This window comes from Agelaius phoeniceus, chromosome 1 (assembly GCF_051311805.1).
Source record: "Agelaius phoeniceus isolate bAgePho1 chromosome 1, bAgePho1.hap1, whole genome shotgun sequence".
NCBI lineage: Eukaryota > Metazoa > Chordata > Aves > Passeriformes > Icteridae > Agelaius > Agelaius phoeniceus.
This window is the reverse complement of record NC_135265.1, coordinates 65,342,483-65,361,983: the sequence shown is the minus strand read 5'-3', so window position 1 is coordinate 65,361,983 and position 19,501 is coordinate 65,342,483. Positions and strand designations below refer to the sequence as shown.

Genomic DNA, 19,501 nt, shown 5'->3' with positions numbered 1-19,501 from the left:
CTGGCTTAATACATAGAAACGATTACCTTTGCAGGAAACTAACACAGCTCCACATTGCTTTGGAGGGAAAGGACAATCAGCATGGTAGCAATTGTGACAGGGCCCAGCTTCCCATACTGACTCTGCCTTTTTCATTCATGAAAATGGGCAGTGGTGGTGAAGTTGAGACTGTGGATTTTACACACACTTCCTCTGTGTTTGGGCTTCCTGCTTGCATGACCTCAGAGTCGTCTCCTGCGTGGAAGGCGTGTGAAGGAAGAGAGAAACTTTCAAGAGAATTTGAATACTAGGAGAGCATTTCACTTGGTCTCAGCCAGGTCCTCAGCACGGTGGTCAATGTCACTTTTGCTCACAAATTTGCTGCCAGGTCCAGAACAGTTTAACAAAAGTTGAACAGATTAATCAGTGAGGTTTAGTTGGTTTCCTGCACCTGAAACACAAGGAAGTTTCTATCACAAGGTATTTCTTAGCAGCTTCTAGTGAAACTCTATAGTGTGTTATGCTGTTGCTACTGCTAGGGACAAACAGCTGATGAGGAAGAGAAACAAGTCTGGGGGTTGTGTACAGGTGGCTTTTAGCCACTGGCCTGAAAACCTCCACAGACACAGCAGGTACTTTTTAATGGGTGGCAAAAAGTAAAGCTAGACATCATGCCATAGAATTCTTGGCTTTTCGTGCTCTGAAAAAGGATGTGATGACTGTCTTATTAATTGAATTAGTTATGATAAGTGTCAAGATTTTGAGGGTCCATTTAATGACATTTTCAAAGAGAACAAAAGATCTACTGTGAGGACAAAAACCAGAGGACATTTAACAAGCTCAGTTGACAATATATTAAAAAGGCACTGCTGCCTAAAATTTTCTGCTGGCAATTTTTACAACTAATGCCTGAATTTTTATTATTATTCCTAATATTTATTATCTTTCATGGGGTTTAAAGGTAGTACTTTTTTTGGTCTTTTTATCCACTTTAGTTTACTTTTTCCCTTCTCTAATAATTCTTTACTATTTTGCTGAAAGATGAAGAGAAAATTTTCAGTTTGTTTTACTTTTCCCCTTCGGTAACTGTTTTCTTGCTACTTTGGTGTCGGATAAAAGAGAAGATAATTTAAAGAGTAGAAGAGCTCATTGTAAAACTACAGAAATTAGATTAGTTATTGTAGCTGAAACTACTTTGATCTATTCTTTACATTGTTCACTTCAAGATGCTCTTGCTGCTTGTCAGTATTCCACTGTTGCAATATTAGAATGGAATATAATAATATCTTTTAATTTGGTGGCATAAAGAATGAAGCAGAATATTTGATTTTTATGATTATGCCTACATTAAAAAGTAGTGTGGACCGACTGGAGAGAGTATCTGTGAAAACTGTGGTGGGATGCTGAGATTTGCACCAGGCATGTTTTCTGGTTGCTTTTGAGCTGTCTGGTGCTGCTGGCTGCTCACTCTGGGGAACATGATGCTTCTAGTTAATTCCTGCCAAGAGGGATTTGTTCATGTGCTGCAGGACCACCCCACAACACAACTGAAAGCCCAGGCAGGATGGATTACCTGGAGACTTGCTTTAAATGCTGCATTCCTGATCTAGCAAAAGCAGATGGTAGCTTTGCCCTATAGGGATGCAGTGGGATGAAGGCATGGAAAGAAAGGCATATTTCAGTGATGTGATTGTGTATAGTTGTGCCAGTTAGTGAAACAGGTTTAATAATTTTTCTTTCTTTTTGTTCTCTCTTCCCTTTTCTTTGTAATTATTACTGAAAGGGGAAGGTTGATGTGAGTAGGCTTCTGAGAAGGAAGGCTGTTTTGAGAAGTTAGAAAGAAGAAATCTTCTACTGAAAGGATCGTATCTTCTTTAAGGAGCTTATACAATGCCAAGTGCACATTAGATGCTTAACCAGTAATGACCCGTGTCTAGTGGCTGGTACTTGACCTGCTGATGTGAGCATGTGGGGACAGTGCTTGTAACCTTCAGTCACAGAGGCTGCTCAGACAGACACTGCACTCAGCTGAGGCTCTCAGCCATCCAAAGACACTGGCTGGGCATGCTTTATTTAAAGGTGTACAGCCTCTTTTTGGTATGTGTCCTGAGGCAGGGAAGGGGATGTGTAATGTCATATTATTGCTAGCATGACTTGGAAAAATACATGATGTTATCTGAGACAGTAGGTGTGGGAGCCAGTCTGGCAGATGTGACAGTCCTGCTTTCTGGATCTGACAGCTGGCAGCCCAGGGAGCATACAGCCAGACCAGGTATTTGCTGAAATGCTCGTGTTATGGCTTGTGTTGAAGGAAAGGAAGAAGTAGAGGTGACAGAAGTAGGAGTACAGTGTTTCAGGGTTTTTTTTTTTTACAAAAGACAAGTTTGGAAGTAGACTTACAGAAAAGCATTGTCTTTCTCAGTTTCCTGTCTCTTCTTGATTAAAAGAGTAGGTTTGACTACAAAAAAACCAACCGATCTTTGTAGCCAACCAACTCACTGAATCCAGGCAGGTGACAACATTTCTTCCTCTGCCTGGAAGATTTTAGCTGCTGGCATAGTCCTGCTACTCTCAAAAAGTAAGACCAAACCACTGTGGTGCTGAGCTGGTTGTGGCTTAGTCAAATTTCTATTGTAAAAACAGCTTATGGTAAGGCCTCCAAAGTTTCCTGCAATAAAGGTCATCACAGGTTTCTTTTGAAATGTCCTGAATGTCTCCTGTACTCTCTGTCACTGGAGATACATGATTGTATAAGAAATATTGATTGTTCAGATCTTTCTATATAGCAGCAAGCAACTAGATCCCAAAAAACAACCCCATATAGCTAGAAGGTAGGTGAGATGAGTAAGTAAAGCAGACGGCAATAGGAAAAAAATACGAGGCCCATCTGTTCCAAACAACATGGAATTTCTATTGTTTTTCTAGAGCCCTTCCTTTGAAGAAACTAGAATGTATCTGTACATTGAATATCACACCATATTTCATTTTCTTAATGTCTCTTTCTAAAATGTATGTGCTCTTCAGCAGAGGAATGCCTGCCTGCTGCTTTTTGTGGGCAACACGCTGAACTTTTACAGGGTTACTGTTCAGAGCAGCTTGGCCAGTGAAAGAGTGGGTGGAGGGTATTCAGCTCTGCATCCACTGGCATTCCTTGTTTTCAGAGGTCGTGAGCCAAGGAGGGCTGTGCATCTGAGCACAGGCAGTCATATGGCAGGGTCGCTGCCAAGGGATAAAGCCACTGACTTGTGATGCAGTCTGTCTCTCTCAGACCTTCATGCTGGGATAAAGGAGGCACTTAGGGTGCCAGGGAGAGCCTGGGGTCAGCACCTGATGAGACTGGGGCTTTATGACTTGGAAAGACATGACACGCCTCAGGGTAAGTGGGGGAGAGCATGGCTCTGTTTCACCTTGTAATGATAAACAGGTGGCATCAAGGCATGGGGGCAGTGAGCGTGGGCTGGTAGTTCTAGTCCAAAAATCATGCAATAAAGTCACTTCGGCTGTTAAGAAAAGAGAGGAGTTTGTGGTGTGTGTGTGCTTATGAGCAGAAGGCAAGAAAAGGAGTAAATGGCACGTAGGAACGTGTGCCTGAGCCTGCCAGACCCTTGGCAGAGGCAAGGGAGAGTAGTAGGTCCATTCCTGTGAGATGTGGGGGGAAGAGTTCCTGTCCCCATGGCGAGAGGTGTGCAGAGAGCCTGGTGCTTTGATTTCTTCATCCCTCATAGCTCATTCCAAAATGAGATCACATTTTAGCAATCCACGGTTCTCAACTGGCCTTGGCTCTGTCCTGTCACGTGCACGAGTACTCAGGCCCAGGCCCAACCCAGAACTGCTTGCCCTGGGGATGGCAAGGGAGGCTGGCAGTCTTGTCTGCCCCCCAGGCTTGGAGGTAGGTAAGCCTACACAAATCCAGAAATAAGAGAGGAGTCTTTCTCTGTAGCTTGTCTTGAGGTTTAATTTCTCTCTTTACTTGAGTCTTTGTTTCCATTGCTGTGGTTTTTCATCAGTTTTGATCACAGTCAAGTTATGCTAACATAGCGTTCGTGCAGTTTACCTAGAATGGAAAATCATCTCAGTCCGTTCAGCTCCATTGGCCTTTTGAAAGAGTCCCCACTGTGAAATGAAGGAAGACTGGGGGAAAAGAGGCGTTCTACTGCTGGTATTTTATCAGGCTGCTATTCTCTTGGTATTTTCTTAAAGTCCCAAGCTGGCAAAGCAAGGGGTGGTGCCTTTCTCAGCTCTCACTAAAAAGCAAAATATTTCTGCCTTTGAGTGCAGAGCAGCACAGCACCTGTTGTGTTCCTGTGGTTCTGAAGCCAGAAGGCAGAGAAATTGATCCTGTAACTTTTGTCCAATCTTGTTGCTTGTGAGGGACGTGCTGTGTTTTGAGGAGATGAGTGTTGAGCAACCATCATTTAATTCTTGGGGGTTACTAGTAGTGTGTGCTGCAGCTGGGATAGGCTGCTGGATAGCCCTGGCTCAATTTGGCATCTTTGCAGCTGGCAGGGTTAATGCTGTGTGTATGGGAGGAGGAAGGACTATTTGTACTTCAGACCTGCCTCTGCTGGGAGCTAGAGAAGCCAAGCACCGCCTCATTTATTGCACCGGCAAGAGTGAAGGAGCTGACAGGATATTCCTTTAATTTGTTTGAAGCTGCATTCATTTCTCCAGAAGGGGGAGAGTGGAGTAGTCGAATGCTGGGAAGAATCCCCAGCCTAATTCAGGACTGTCCTTTTTCCCTGACTCCACAGACACCACGAAGGGGCTGTCAGATCTACTCACATGTTTTGCAAAGTCCAGGATTATCTGGCTATTGAGTCAGTCTTTGTAAAGTGTGACCCAACAATTCTGTTTTAAGAGTTCACTGTTGGTTTTGATACTATTTTGGTTACTGAGAAAATATTATAAATGCATGGAGGTGCAAGCCATGTGCACCTCATGACTGCAGGAAGTGCCTAGATGTATGGCAGGCATGATGCTCCTTTCTGATGGGGAAATTCGAATTAGGCTTACAGATATTATATTGTAACAAAAAAAAGGATGGCAGAATGAATTTCAAGTATTTTTGTGACACTGAATTTTTAGTGTTTTATCCTCTGATATATAAATTGTTACTTCTGTTTTTTTTTGAAAACCAGACTATTTCCTCCATCGCAGTTACATTTGTTTTCTTTTGACAAACCCTGATTTGTTGCTCCTGTTTCTGTAAGGATCAGATGGGTAATGGAAGCTGTACAGCAACTTTATGTATGCTACTCGAGATAGTAAAATGCAAGCCTACAATAGGCCTTTTTTCAGCAGCTGTAAAGCTGTTGTGTGAATACAGTGAATCCATTCAGTGTCCCCCACGCTTGCTGGGAGCACCCTGGAGAAGAGAGTTGTACTAGTGAAATGACTATCCAGCAAAATGGTTTCAGAGGGGCAGGCTGATGACTCACTCCTTATTTTGGTTTGCAGGGTCTTTTTCTGGGTATCTGAAGTTTCAGCCTGAGTTAAGAGATCTGTAACTTTCTATAACTTTCTCCTTCTTTCCAGATTGTCCACTAAATCAGCATGGGTGTTGTGTTCCTTGCATCAGCCCTCTGAGATGGGGGAATGCTCTTATTTTTGTTGTAGAGACAGGGACAGGGGAAATTTTGGGTTAAGTGACAGTGTGCATTAGGAGCCAAAAGCTCATGCTGAAGTTGTACTATAGAAGCTCAAGTGTCATTCAGAGCTATTTCAGCCTTTCAGGAAGTGTCACATAGCATTTGCCCATAGGTCATGCAGAAAAGCCTGGAGGATAGCTGGGAATCTGTCCATCAAACAGTTTTATTTGACTCTTTAAACAGAGCATTAAAATGCAAGTATGTAAAGTGAAACAGGCAGGATTTTATGCTGATTTTGATCTTTGGCCACCTTGTATTTGAGTTCAGGAAAAAAATGAGAGGCAGAACCTAGTTGATTCGGCAGGGTGATGCTCTGTAAAATAATCCCTTTAACACTTTTTCTTAAATTAAGAAGGGTTTCTAGGTGGCATGAGTCATGGACAGACTGTCCTCATTTCACTTTGAACTTGCAACCTTCTCTGGACGGGTGTCACAGATTTAGAGGGCTTTGTCTCCTTCCTGCAAGTGGTAGGCTTGGCTCCTACAGCCTTGACTGGTGTAGAGTGAGAGCAGGCTCCTTGAAGGAAGAGGCAGCACCATGTCAGCGGGAGTAAGCATGGTGGAGTAGGGGCCCAGCTTGAGTATTTTGTACAATAAGCAGCTTTGGGGAGTGGTGACATAGGCACAGCCTTTGTACAGGTGTCAAGGTCCCCCCTATTTGTGTGTTGTGGTCTGCTTCAAGTTTTGGATTTTTCTCCTCCAGGGTGTGTGGGGGAATGCACTGTGGTGTAGAAAGCTGTACTTTTTGAATTTTTGACCACTTTTGGAAAAGTTGTCTTTTTTGAGGTATATAAAGCCACAGAAGGCTGTGAATATTGTCTTCATTTCTTAATTAAAAGCAAGGGGAAAATTATTCAGACCTGTCTGTTCTAGCCAGGGCAGAAAATCAAAGTGTTCTGGCTTACATGCACACAAGGTCAAATCCTCTCGTTGTCATGGTGTGTAAATTTGTTGGCTTCAGTGGGGGTACCCACAGGTGTAACCCTGGGAACAGTTTCTTTCAGGCTTTTTACAGAGCAAAAATGAATGTGGTTGTTGGTCCTAAAAACTGTTCATAGAGAAATAGCTGGGATGTTTGTAATCCAGAGAGGCCATGCAAATGCAAGACCACGCTCTCAGAGGGAACGTGAACTCTGCACTGGCTGGCAGAGTTTTCCTGCTGACAGAGCCTGCTTTGGAGTCTTACGTACTCAGCTGGCCCTTGGCCAAGCCTTGCTGCAGGTACAGGAGAGGGAGGAGGGTGAAACAAGGGGCGGTGAGAAACTGTTCTTGGTAGCAGCACTCGCTGAAAAGTCAAAAGCCTTCAGACCTTTTTTGGTGATGGTAGAAAATGTCAAAATTGATTGTATTAGAGACCTGCCAGTTACTGTGAACTCATCTACTTTGTTGCTCCTCCTCCCTTCCTTCCTCCCTCGACAGCTGGGTTGGGTTTTGTAGTGCTAATGCTGCATTGCTTCTCCAGCACGGCTACTACTTCCCCCACGCTGCTACTACAGAAATACTACAGGAACTCAGTGAAGACTGAGAGAGAGGGCTGTATATGTTCTATTAGTGATAGTAACAGTGATAGCAGGAATAAAACTCGGTAGCAGTTTAATACTTTACATAATGATTTTTCTTCTGTTTGTGTTCTGGGTTTTCTTCCATTTTTGCTGTCATAAATTTGTGGAGTCTGGTATATCCTGGATTTTGCTTTAAATGAATACTTTGTAGTGTGCTTAACTTACAGATTTTTAAAATGCCATGGTTTTGAGTGATCTAAACCAGTGGTTTTTATTTTTTTTTTGTTCACATGGGTCTTTTTAAATTTTTTTTTAAGTACAGCTCACACTCACAGAAGAGCTGTTGCTGGAGGAAGTTACCACACTTGCTTTAGATAATGAAACATACATTCAAAAAAGGTCAGGGATTTCCCCTGAGCCACCCACCAATTGCTTGAAATGACATTTTCATTCTGAGTGTTTCTTTTTTTGTTTTTGTTTAAGATCCTGGAGCACAGGGAAAGAGTTTTAATGCAAAATACCAGAAAAAAAAGTCTGCAACATCTCCTGTGAGAGGGGGGAGAAAAGGAGATTAACAATTGCATCTTGAAACACTCATGATTTGAGGTAAGTGATTGAAGGGTCTTGTCATAAGTTACAGTTAGTTTGTAATTAAATTAATCATTATTTATCTCAGAGTGTCATGATATTGTTGTTGAAGGCAATAAAAACAGGCAGGAGAGGGAGGGAGAGAACGGTAACGGCAAACCCAGAAACAGCAGTAAAAATACGTAATGCACTTATCTTTTTGAAAATGGGCCCCATGAGTTCCAGTCCCACAAACTGGCAATCATTCTGACATTTATAAGGGTTAGACCCTGTTTAAATCAATGAGGCTATTTTCTCTGAAAGTTAGGCATGAGCCTAAATATTTCCTAGTTTGGAATCTATATCATATGGGAACTATTGAAGAACATACAACACCCAGTCAGAAAAATGCATATATGAATCTCTTACTGTTGGTGATAATGTCATGAGTAATCTGATTTTGCAGCATTCTTAAGTGATATTTTTATATTAAATACATAGTTCTCATTTTTATGTTTAGACACCTCATTGAAATACCAAACTTCTTAGCAAAGCCTGTGAATTCTATACCAGCTTTAACAATACATCTGCCTTAATTGCTTCATCAGTGTGCCTTTGAACAAATGGAATTTAACGTATAAAGAAAATAATGTCCCCTTTCATAACTAGAGTTGCATATTGCACTTGGATATTTGAATAGCAACTGAACTAAAAGTTCCCTGGCTGAGGCTGAATTGTGTTGTCAGAGTTAATTTTTTTTAATAAAGACAATGACGAGGCACAAGGAGAAACTCACCTTTTCCCTCTAGTCTTCTTTTTTGTTTGTTTTGTTTTCATTTCTCATTAGAAAAGAATCAAACTTGAATCTAGTAAGGAGAAAATGCTACAGTTGTAAAACTTTTAACCAATGAAAATGTTGCATAAATGAGCACTAAAAAACACCAGCATCTTCCTTAAATAAAAATTTTAAATTATTTATTCTCTTCTGCCCCACAATTGTGCTGAAAGAGACAAAACTGCTGTAAGGAATCTGCAGAATCAAAAAGACACATATAACCAGAAAGAAGCAGAGTATACATTCCCACAAATGTGCAGAGAATCAAAACCTTTTGGCAAGTGGCATTTGCAGGCATATGTTGCTTACCAGATTTCAGAGGAGAGGAGAGCGAAGCCGAACCCTGGTGATTGCTCTGTATTTGCTTTGTAGGAACAGAGCTATTAAGTTTCTTTTGAAATCAACAGGCCCTCTGCAGGGAGCTAAATATTTCCTTTCTGGTCAGTGAACAGGGGCCATTGCTTGGGAGATTGTAGTGGTCCTGTAGGTATTTGTACTGATTTTTCTGAACGGGTCAAAAGTTTTTCATATCAGTGTAGCCAACTCCTTTTCATGTGCAGGTCTTGCACTAGGGACTGTGATCCCAAACAGGAATACAGAACTCTTTCAGCAGGAGTCTGAGGCACTTTTTGTAGTTGTGAAATGAGGTATTAGTGCAAACCTGTTTGAAGGCTGAGGTCGGGTAATGCCTTTCTCTCTAGGACAAGCCCTGTTTCAGGTGCAGGTGACAGTCTTGGCCAAACCAGTGAGAGAGAAATGCTCCGTTGTGTGATCACCCTTAGCCTACCTTTGCTTTCTGTCCACTCTCTTGGAGGCAAGCATTCCTTCTTCGTTCTGTGGAGCATAAATCAAAATGCTTTCATTGCTGCCTTCTTTTCATTGATGTCAGGCCAGGATAAGGCGCATGATTTTCCTTTCACAATTGCCTTCTTGTTGCTCTCTGAGGAAGTGCACGTTGAAGTTCAGGAAGAGGTATTTTGTAGCATCTGTGTGGCCTTTATAATAATTTTATCAGCTCTATGTTACACTCAGAAAATCGTTGAGGTTGTTTTTAGCTTTTTCTCTATCACAGAGTGCAGGAGCTCATTGTCAGAGTATTTGAGGGAACCTCTTTGGTGCCAAAAGATCCATATTAGGATATATTAAATTGTACCGCTATCCTTCTCCTTTCTTATTTTTTTCAGCATGTGGAGAAATAATGTCCCCATTTGTGTGCATGGAGAAGGTCCTGTGCTATATGCCAGGGAGTTATGTGGGCGCTGAGCTGAGCAGGCAGAGAGACTGACTCTCTCCTGCTTTGTATTTTGCACTGGGAGTGAACACAGGGGACCGAGCCTGCCCAGATTAAACACATGCCTTTTTTGTTTTGCTCTTCATTCAGCTGTCAGCATGCCATGTTCAGATGGTAGTGATCAGTCACAAATTGTCCCCTGACCATGCTTCTCAGCTCTCCTGAACCATTAGTTTTGTGGAGCTCTTCAACAAAGATGGCACAGGCAGCCCCACCCCCTGCCCTGGCTAATGGAAGACGACTTTGTTTGTTTGTTTGTATTTTCCTCTCTAATCAACTGCATTAGATCCCAGAGCAACTTGTGTTAAGTGGAAGTGAGGCTTTGATAATATGTGTGCTTGCTAGAGACTTAAGATTTTTTTTTCCCCCACCCCCTGTATATGGAACTTTTCAATGGGGTGCCGCTATTGTGAATCAGAAGGAAAGTGCACAGGCTGCCAGGCACATAATAAAATTATTCTTTTGTTTCAGTATGTGTGTGTGAGCCTTTGTAAAGAGGAGGTGGTGAGGACAGAGAAGGGAGACCTTCAGTGCAGTGGCACAGTGCAGAGCAGCACTGTGGTGAGATGTGGCTGTGCCAGTGCCACCGTACCCCTTCTGCTCGGCTCTGGTGGGCACTGCCTGGGACTCACACTGTCACACTACATGTCCCAGGAAAATGGGTGAAGCTTGCACACCATTCACTATGCTGCCTGTAAACCACATAAGGCAAAATATTAAAAAGCTGTAATGTTTCCAGTGCTTTCCCTAAACTTCAAAAGAGTGATGGAAAAATGAACTGTGCCAATCCTGTCCTTCCTCACTGTGAGGCTATTTATTGTAAAGGATGTATAGTGTAGTTAATTTCAGTATGGAGTACATAAGACCTTGAACCAAAGCCTTAGATCCAAGCCCACCAGCAGCTTTGCAAAAGGCAGGATCCAGAGCTGAAGTCAGTGGTTCACACAGTTTCTAGCAGAGAGTGGTTTTAAGTTACTTCATGAAATGGGAGTCACCAGAAATTTTAAACTGAGGCTTTTAAACAGGTTTTTGACTTTTTCTCACCGACCATTCTCCTCTGCCCTAGAAGGTTATTGCAAAAGCACAGCAGCTATTTTCTTCTAGCCACTGTGGCCAGGACACACCAACTTATGGAAAGGAGAAAGGCCTCTGTGGTGGTGACTGTTACACAGCCAAATGCTTTTTTTTCTGAGTATTTTTTTCTTCTAAGGAGTTAGACCACTCTTCTGGATGGAGGTCTTTGAAATCACAGTGGAAGCTTTGGAAGTAGGATCCTGAAATTCCAAAGACATCAAGAAATGATTTATCACCCTGGCATGGAGCAAATCAGGCCACAGTGGCTGGACTGCCACCTCCTGAAAAGTCCTCTCTTGAGATACCATAGCTGAATTACAGACATGAAAAATTCCAGCATTGTAGACAAGAAATCCATAAGGCCCAAATTTTTCATTTCTTGCTAGATATGTGGTTCTGTTTTTATTCTCTCCCTTTTCTTTTGTCCTTGGACACAATATTTTAGGCCTTTTCAGTCTCTAGCTGTGCATGCACTAGAGAGGCATCTGGTTATGTGTTACTTTACACATCTGTTACGTACATCAGAGAGTCAAATCCAGCACCCAGAGACTTAATGTGTATTTGCAGTACTCCCTGTGGGACTCTGAATCCTTCATCCAATGAATTGCTTATGAAGATACAGTATTTCAATCTAGTGCATATATTACTGCAGTTTATTGCATATATATTGCACGTATATACGGTACAGTCTCCTTTGCATTTGGCAGAGAAAATCTGGTGTGGGAAAGATGAGAAGTGCAAGTGAACTGGGAAGTATTTAGGTATGGCAGTTAATTTGCTCCCTCCTGAAAACATCATATCTCTAGTTGGCTGCATGAGAAACAGTTTTCATCATGGTTTGAATATCTCTAAAAGGTGCCCCAACAGTGTTTGTGTATTTCAAACTTAACTTCAGGCTTGTTGGAGAGAGGGGAGAGGCCAAATACCTGAGGCAGAATTGGTAGCTGAGGCAAAGCTCAGGCTTTGCAATTTTGTCTGGAGAATCTGTACTATTTGCAGGCTGTACAGGAAGCACGAGTGTCATGGCTTGACCCCAGATGACAATCAAGTACTGTGCAGCTACTCACTCCCCATACCCCCACAGTGGGATGGGTAAGAGAATTGGGAAAAAAGTAGGTAAAACCCCTGTGGTGAGATAAGAACAGTTTAATAATACAACAACAGCAACAATAATAACAACAGTAGTGGTAATGATGATTATGATGATGTAATGAAAAGGGAGGCAACCAGAAGAGAAAGAGAAATAAAATGTGAGAAAGACAAGTGAAACACAGCACAGTTGCTCACCAGCCACTGACTGATACCCAGCCTGTCCCCAAGCAGCCATCAGCCCCTCCAGGACAACTCCCCCAGCTGACAGATTGAGCAGGATGCTCTATTGTATGGAATATCCCTTTGGCCAGTTTGGGTCGTGCTCCCTCCCAGCTTCTTGTGTACCTCCTTGCCGGCAGAACTGGGAAAATGGAAAGTCCTTGACTACTGAGCAACTAAAACATGAGTGTGTTATTAACATTATTCTCATGCTAAATCCAAGACCCACAAAACTTACAAGCTACTAGGAAGAAAATTAACTCCATCTCAGCTGAAACTGGTTAGCTGAACCTGCATTAGTTTGGGTTTCTGCTTTGCTTTTCTTTCTGATTGCTTGTTTCTGCAAGTGCATTAAGTTTGCCAAAAACATGTAACTTCTTAGATGGTCTTTTTTTATGATCCATGCAGAACCCAAATGTGGTAGATGTTATTCCTGCTTAGGGCTATTCATTAATGTTCAGTGCATGCCAGTGAGCAGATGGACTTACCTGTTAATTTTTGGAAATTTTTTGTTTGCTGTGGTGGGACTGCCCTCTGTGCTGGACATCCTTGGGTACAGCAGTCAACATGAGCATTGCTGATAAACTTGTGTGCATGTTTTCTCCCCTTTTGCTGACCTGTAGTGGAGCAGCTGCTCACTGTCTGGGGAGGGGAATGGTAGCCATCACAATGGCACTGTATGCCAACCTCTGCTCTGGGAGCCCCTGGCTAGGCCACTGTTAAAACCTGCTGACCGGCTGTTACAGGGGGCTGGGTACCATAGGCATTAGTGCAGGGGAGCTGGGATGGGGGAGATTTTATTGAATCCAAGACAATGTGAAAATGAAGATTTGGCAGAAGGCACACTACAGCAAGAGGGAGAGTGCAGAGTGAGCATCATGATTCCCTTCTGCTGGAGGGCTCAGCAGCTGGAGCCCATGTGGGAGCATTTTGCTGTTGAGCAGTGGTTCTTTGTGCCCTGATGGAGCCGTGGGTGTCAGGAGAAGGCATCCCAAGGGTTCACCAACCCCGTGGCCCACTCCCCCTCTGCAGTGGGGAGTCCTTTGGCAGCCCTCTCCTCCCCTGGCTCTCTGCAACGTGGCTGCTGTGGGCAGGGTGCTGCAGCTGCTTGTTTGAAATGATAATATTTTACGCTGTTACTGTGGAATACTGCAGTATTTTTTGTAATTGTGGGCTGCAGGCCAGTAATGTACAAAAACATTTTGCTCTTCCTGTGCTGTTGCTACTGTAGGCATTTGTTCCAATTTGGGCTGCATTTGGAGGACTTTCTTTTTCTTTTTTTTTGTTTCTTTTTGTTGTTTCTAGACGCTACTTGTTATCTGTTGTGGATATTTTTGGAGTATTCATTTCTCCCACGTATGTCCATACAAATCTATCTGAGAAAGCACTTCAGAAAGTAGCAGTCTCTATTGAACAAGCAATTGTTGTGGCTTTCACAGAATTACATTTTTTTGAAAGTATGAGGCAAGAATGAGATTAAGATTGCTTTTTAAGTTTAAAAACCATTATGGTTTTAAAAAATATTTGAAGCAGATAGAAAGTAAAGCCTTTCTTTGACTGATGGGGGGCATATTTAGCACTGAAGTCCCCATCTGTACCAGGCTGTAGGTGATCGAAACCTCTGGGATGGCATAATCTGGGAGGCAGAAGTTTTAATGATTCTCTGCAGCTTTGGTTTTAACTGTTAATTTAAAAAAAAAAAAAAAGAAAGAATTTTCAGAGGAAAGTAATCATAACTTGGAAGAGGGTCAGTAGTGTTCATGCCAATGATTGTTTATTAATGTGGTCATGGTCTGGAGATGAAACTTTTTTGAAAGGGAAATTCAAGTCCTAGACATCAGAGCTCATAACTAGTCAGCCTGCATGAAATTTGTTTCTTTCTGGAAGGTAGAGGTTGAGCCCAAAGGAAACAAAGAAGGTACAACACAAAGAATACAATTAATTTGTTTTCGGGAAAATTTGGAATTAAATAGAATGTGCTATACAAAAAGTATTGCACTTTTCTCACATGTAATTTTAGTGTCCTATTACTGTGCTGACTCACTAAATGACTTCAGTCTCAATCTGCATTTGGTTTAAATTACTTCAGAGGCCTGCATTTGTATGCTGCTCTGTAAAGTAATTCTCATCTGTAATCCAGATTTTTTTTCCTTTTGTTCGGCATTTCAACTGACTTGTCTCTTTTCATTTTCCAGGTCTGTGTTTTACTAACATTTGAAAGCAATCTCTCTGTGTGCCTGCTTGGGCCCTGCAATTGGCAAAAGTAATTTTTCAGCAACAGATAGAACAAGGAATGAATCATTGCTTTCTGCCTTTCCATTAAATTACCTAAACCACTACTCATAAATACTGCTTTATGTATGGTACAGCAGCATGATTATCTCACTGCATTGATGGAACGGTGCTGGAAGTGAATATAATTTTTCTTCTATTACATCTTTAATGAGCTTCAATTAAAAATAGTGTGTTGGCGTGCCAGAGTAGATGTGTTATTCTCAGAACTTTATTGAAGCTGTTTTGCCTGTTAGATTTGGTTGACATTGTGTTGTTCTGAAAATCCTGGTGGACATGATGTAGTTCTGAAAACCTTAAGAATTAAACAACAGAAAACCAGAAAAATCTGCTTTTCTAGGTGAAAGGTAACAGGACAGTAAAATCTGGTGACTGGAAAGATTCAGGTCTTTACTGAGTGGAAAAGCTTGCTTTTTGTCTGTCTTTAAGGGTGATTTTTTTAACATATAGTTAAAAAAATATTCACAAAGCAGTAGGTTTCTGCAGAGCTCCAGTTAAGTCCCTGATGATTTGACACCTGTGGCAGCAAGTCTGAGTCACAGATAGCAAAAAGCTGTGAAGCCTAATACTCTCAGTATTCAAAAACATATCTACGTAGGAGTTTAATTTCAAGTACCTTTTTTAGCTCTGGGTTCCCCCCCAACCCAACAAATTTTAAGAGTCATTCTTAGAATTTTGCAGAGAAAAATTTTCCCAGCACTTGTGGATTTGTGAAGTATTGACATCACTTAGAGATCAGAAAATAGCTCTGTCAATTTTAGCTTGACGGCATTCCATTCTCTGCTCCAAAAACCTGAGGAATTACAATGGATGAGTCAAAGTTTTCTTGGAATTTTCTTCCCTCCCCTCCCCCCTGCCTTGTGCAATTCTATGGCCATTTTTAGCATTAAGGGCAGCTCTCCAAAGAATGTCTGTGTGCTTGAACTGTGATTTCTTGAAAGTCCAGAACAAAATAGAGTTGTGTCAGATGACAAAACTTATTCTATGTTTCTACACATTTTTGTAGTATTACGTGAGTTTATTGAAGAATCCACGGCAACAGGCAGGAGATATCTGATAGAGAGGTGTTGCATCCTCAGCAGCATGAAGATTTCACTATCATGCTGCTTCATTATGTTGTGATGAGTTTTTGCTTAATTATTTCTGTGTTTTATCAGCTGTTCTGAGAGAAGTAGCCTGACAGAACAAATTATCGGTGATTTGGGAGACTTGGACCATCTTGAAGCACTTGTTGAAACAACAGCATCCTTCTGTCTTTGCCTCAGTTTGAAAACCAAGGATTATGTATTTAATGTATTTTAGCAGGATGCTGAGAGTGGAAATACTAAGGACAAAGAATTGTGGGGGTACTACTGTTACCTAAGTGATGTGGTATGTTTAAGATAAACAGTGTTGTCAGCTGTTCTTGGCAAAATCCCTGGGGTTACAATGAGTGAAATTTTAACTCTGAACGGGTTTGGGTTTTTTTAACTTGCGGAAGTGGCCTGTATCATGCATATTCTAATGTGTCAGAGTGAATGTGTGAAGTATGAAACTGCTGAAAAGAAATGTGAGGGGGAAGACAGGTTAAAGTGGTTGTAAATGGAAGATCTGTGTATTTTACTTCTGCACTAGATAAGTATTTTACTTAAAATTGGCCAGAAAAAACCAAAAAGGGACAAGAAAAAAATGCAAGTGTCCCCTTAAGAGCTGCTGTGTCAAATTTGAAGAATGATTTGAATTGAATCATTAAAGTGTGAAATGGAGGGATTTTATTTCTGCTTTAAATTATGCATCTCAAATTAACCTTAGCTGTGGAGTCTCTGCTGACGCCCCCGTAATGACACATTATTGGTACTAATGGCTTCTCTGTGACTTGAGATACAAACAGACATCCTAGACAGAAACATTTCGGCTTTGAACTAAATAAGACACACGGTGAGCATTTCTACCTTGGGTTTTAGTTGCAAAGGCCTGCTCGCCTGGTGCTCGTGAGCTCTTTTCAGTTTCCATGCACTGCTCCCCATCCTGGCAGGCAAGGGTAGCTGAATGAAAACCTGCTTCACAAGCTTTGAAGAGCAGGAGAGCAAAAAATCTGGAGTGAATGTGAAGCCTGTCCAGACACTGAGCGCTGCAGGGAGCCAGAACAAAGATGGGGATGTGGGTAGTGGTCAGGGAGGGGGAACTTCCAGTAGATTATAATCTTGGGAGGAAAAGGCCCCAAGATTGTGAGGGAAATGGAGAAGAGATGCCAGGGCTTAAGGAGGAAGTTGCTAAATAAGGGAGGGGTGAGATTTTAACATAAAATAAGCAGCAGAGGTTAGTCAACCCTTTATGTGCCTTCTGACGTAAAAAGGGAGTGTATCTGTGCAGCTCTGTGCACTCTCTTTTGAAGCTCATTATCATAATTTGAAAAATTCCACCTCTATGCAGAATCACTCATGGGCTTTGCAGCTTTCTTTGTGCTGTTGGCGTCTCTTCTGGGACAAGGATGGTAGTTACTACTTCAGTGCAGCTACTGGGTAGGCAGAGTGAGCGTGGCTGTGAATAAGTGAGACTGGCATTGCCTGGGGTGCTAGATACAGAAGGTGCACAGAATTTTACATGTCGATGAAAAAGGAGGAGGGGCTTGGCTAGGCAGGCCCAGAATTTAGACCCTGACATGTCTTCCCAACGATATTCACTAGCTCATTGCTTCATCCTGGTTTTCTCAGTGGAATGTTAATATACACGATTGCCTCTGCTTCCAAGCTGCAGTGCTGGGAATTTGCTTGTTGGCTATGGCAGGAGCGATGGAGAGGTGCCTCTTCCCCCTGGCTCTTTTGTGTGGTGTGTTACAAGGCTGTGTGACATTATGTGACTTTCTCTATGGATCTGCTCTCAGCAGAGAGTGCTGTGGAGTAAGTAATCTTGTGGTATTGTGGATCCAAAGCAGGACAGCATTTGACTACTTAGAATCAAATACTAAAAAAAGTATTCAGAGGCCTTCTTTGTATTTCTGCAAGGAACCACATTCCTGAATTGGGTTCCAAGAAATAAAAAGAAAAAAAAATGTAGGTGTGCAATACATCACATTTACAAATGCATTAGAGATATTTATATGAATAATTAAAACACCATTTAGAATTGCCACAGTAATAAAACAAAATGTGTTTTGTCACTTTTCTGTTTCTTCTTGTTGATTGATCAATTTATTGATTTCCTCCATAACTTTAGAGTAGGTATCCTAACTATTACAGTAAATTAGCAAGACTGTGCTTTTTAATAACCTGTTGAAAGCATTAATGGAATGAAAAGAAGTCAGAATTTGGTAATAAAGATCTGAAACCAGAGACCTAGAACACATATGTAGTATTTTGCATCAATTAGGTTTGTAAAATATTAGAGGCTTTGTTTGTACTACCTGTTAATTAAAAAGAAAGAAGTATTTTATATTCATTATGAATAGCCTAATAGCACATCAGAAAAAAAGGGAAAAAATAGGCAACAAGCTAACTTTGTATTTGTCTTTCTATTGTATTTATAGTTAACTTTAGGCTGGTTGGAGTCAGTGGGAACATGTGTGGGATGGAGGACAGAACTTCACTGTTAAAGAGACCACAGTCCTTCTGAATCCATTTGTGAAACAGTAGTAAACTTCTGAAACTCAGGTCTGGAAAACAGACAGGTGTTATCCAAGATACCAAGAATTAGGAATTATATTAAATTTCACACACATATGCCACAAAATATTTGTGCATTTCTTAGCTCGGCTTTCTTCTGGGTTATATCTTTGATTTTTCCTTACTATTTGCATTTAGTTTGTTAACCTGTTTTGACGTATTTTTTCCTACCTTCAAAAAAACCTGCTTTATGAATATGCTAGAATGTACACTTAACAAGAACCCTTAGCAATTTATAAGTCAGTATTGTTCTGATCCCTTTTCAGGGCTGTGTTTCTCTGTTTTCCAGCTACAATGGACAATTTGTTGTAACACTTGGATTAGCATCATATGTTTTGTTTGGTACTGTTGTTCTAGCCAAGCTTCCAATATGTGTTTTCATATGCACTTTTGGGGGCAGTTTTGGATGCCATCAGAGGCTTGTGCTTCTGCCTCCCCATCCATTGGTGATGTCCAGACTTCAGTGAGGAGAAAGAGGTGATCTGGCAATAGTCACAGTCTGTTAGTCCAGGTTTTAGCTCTGGTTTGAGGGAATGGATACTGCTACAGGCTTCATTTGAGGTGCCTTACTCTGTTGCCCTAATACAAAGTAAATGATAGAAACTGTCTGCTGCACAAGGGGATATAGAATATCTCAATATTAATGAAATATTGAGATATGAAATCATGCATGAAATCATTCCACTTACTGTTCTTGGTTGTCACACTGACAGTGACTATAAATGAAGGATATTAGAGGGATAAAAAATCATATTATTTCAGTTAGTTTATTTTGTGCCTACCTGACAGCCCTCTGTCTATAGTCATTTACATGATTTCTTGGGATAGCCAGATTTTTCTTTATATGAGTGTGCCTCTTTCAGCTACAGGGGAAAGAGAATACTTAAATATCAGAAAATGTGTCTATAAAGCCAGGAACAATTGTCTGCAACCTCAAGAAGATATCTAAGAGCATGGCATGTAACTGCTTTTTACTCATCTTTCAAAAGCAGCTCAGTTCCGGAATAACAGTGCTCTCTTGGGCTATATTTCAAGATGGTATGATTATTCTCAGACAGGAATTATAAGGATCGATAGCAAACCCAACACATCCTTTCTTTTCATGACAGATTCGCTGATTGCCACCAGAGCAGTAATAAGGCGCTGGTCAGCATAAACACCAGAAGCAGTAATCATGGATTTTTGTCTCCATCTTAACGTGTGTTTAAGGTTACACAATGTGTTGTGATGGGTTTGCACCCACAGGTCATGAGGAAGGAGAATTGTTTGATCTGTTCACCTTCCCTTCTCTTTTGCTTTTATGCTTCCTCCTTGAGTTGGGGCCGGGCCATTTGGTGTCTCTCCGGGGAGAGAGCAGGGCA

The 19,501-nt window shown here is 41.5% G+C and overlaps 1 protein-coding gene across 22 annotated transcripts in view; it reads left to right on the top strand.

Annotated features, from left to right (window-relative positions):
* The window catches only part of ATXN1 (ataxin 1), a 371,677-nt gene that overhangs the window by 201,270 nt on the left and 150,906 nt on the right, over positions 1–19,501 (top strand). For all 22 annotated transcript variants that reach the window (XM_077180537.1, XM_077180468.1, XM_077180529.1 and 19 more), the window contains one exon: positions 7,613–7,735. The gene's annotated coding sequence lies outside the window, so the exon portion shown is untranslated. The remainder of the gene's footprint in view (positions 1–7,612; positions 7,736–19,501) is intronic.